This window comes from Trichosurus vulpecula, chromosome 1, assembly GCF_011100635.1.
Source record: "Trichosurus vulpecula isolate mTriVul1 chromosome 1, mTriVul1.pri, whole genome shotgun sequence".
NCBI lineage: Eukaryota > Metazoa > Chordata > Mammalia > Diprotodontia > Phalangeridae > Trichosurus > Trichosurus vulpecula.
Genome location: NC_050573.1, coordinates 346073224 through 346075272, shown reverse-complemented (window position 1 = coordinate 346075272; position 2049 = coordinate 346073224). Strand labels below are relative to the sequence as shown.

The following is a 2049-nucleotide window of genomic DNA, read 5'->3' as shown; positions in this document are numbered from 1 at the left end:
TTTATACAATATAGGTTGTTAATATATATTAAAGAGAAATATAAAGAGTGGACTTTTGCCATTTTTGAAAATTTCATAAATTACACAAATTCTTAAGTTTACAAATGCTGACATAAACAATTTCTTACCTAGAAATGACAATTTTAAAAACTGAAGACTCTCGACAGTGTTTATAGACAGTATCAAGTACACATAAAGCTACCACCTAATTTCCACTTAATTTCTTCATGATGCAACTCTCAGGTGTGGAATTCATGAAGATACTTCCACAACCACATGGGTACCCCAAAGACTATGGCAAATCACTTTGCAGCTGCCAAGATCATCAATAGAGACTCCTAAATATTGATAATGCTCAACTGTTTCAAAAAATGTTGCTCATTTACTGTCCAAGAAATGCTGATGCAGATAATAGATTAATAAGCCCAATAGCTTTCAGCATGCAAAGCATAGGAAATCTCTTTATCACAATTTATAAACTTTTCTAACAGCATTTCTCTTTGATTTTCTACGTCCTCACTCTATGTGGTTATTTAATTTTTCTTTTTCACATTTCAGTTAGTACCATTAGCTTGCCAGAATTCACTTCTGGAAACGTGAATTCAAAATCTCTTCAAAGTAGCTCTGGACATGTTTGTATTACATACTCTACTTTGGCATTTTTAGAATACATTTCTGCCATGTTAATTTCCTGTTATTCAGCAGGTGCATCACTGCCCTCAAATTCACTTACATATGGTACCATCACACAAATTCACGCCTCTCACCTGATAAAGGCTCTACTAGGACATTAGGCAAAGTTCTATGAACTGGACTTTTCTTTGTCAAAGCTGTCCCATTGAGGTGACAATCAAAACCTGTGTTCCCAGGGAGCTGAAATCTTTGATCCTAAGACCCAAATGGTCTCATCTGAATGGCAAGCTCTTCCTGCTGCTATTGCTACTGAGGCTACAAACTCCACTTTTTGGTCATTGTCAAAATGGCATCAGCATCACAGGCAGAAGCCTCTAGAGCTTTTTCAACTGTACACATTACCTCCACTTTACAGATGTGAGGGCTCACTAGGAGAAATAACTTGCATATTTCCTAAAGGTCATAAATGACAGAGTAAGGATTCAAACCTAGGTCTAGATCCAATGTCCTTTCCATCCTAACATACTGACACCATTTTGATTAGATGCAAAGATTAGAATGTCTCCCTCCAAATTTTCCCCCTCTCATGCATTCATTCAACACATTTTCCAATGAATATTCTATTTAAAGCATGGTGCTATGATTTATGAAGGGTACAAAAGTGGCCAAGATGCAGCTACGAAACTCACCTAATAATAGTTGACTTTGTATAGCACACACTAAGGCTTGCAAAGCAATTCACACATCCTGTCATTTGAGCCTCACGACAGTCTCCATTTTTACAGATAAGGAAACTTAAAGTAAGAAAGATGAAATGACTTGCCCAAAGTCTCACAGGTAGTAAAGAGCTAGGATTGGACCACAGGCCCTTCTGACTCCAGCGCCAGCATTTTACCCATTGTCTCCCCTTCTATAGCTCATGGTCTAATAAAGAAAAGACTAATACATATAAAGCCATAATACAAGCCAGGACTTTGATAAATAGTATATGACAGGCATGAATAACATGCTACCAGACTTCAAAGGAGAGTAGAATTTTTGACTGGGGTCATTGGGAAATGTTTCCTAAAAGAGAGAGGGCATTTGAACTGGATTTCAAAGTACTAGTAGGATGCCACTTGTTCAAACTAGGATTCAAGGAAGGAATAGGGATGACATTCAGGCAGAGGCAAGAGCCTTAGCAAAAAAACAGAGGAGAGAAAGCCCAATGAATGTTTAAGAAACATTGAATCACCCTGGAACATATTTGGGGGAATAGTAAAAGGTCAGCCTGGAAAGTTAGTTACAAGTGAGGTTGTTGTTAGTCTTTAAATTCTAGCCTAAGAAATTGGGACAACATCCTCTAGTTCTGGAGTCATGTTAGAATTAGAATCAAAGAGGTATTGGAGGTAGATTAGCCTGGAGGCACAAAGAAAG

General features: G+C 37.5%; 1 pseudogene; it reads right to left on the bottom strand.

Annotated features, from left to right (window-relative positions):
* Positions 1-205: 205 nt before the first annotated feature.
* On the bottom strand, positions 206-909 carry LOC118833944 (annotated as a pseudogene).
* Between the last annotated feature and the right edge of the window lie 1140 nt (positions 910-2049).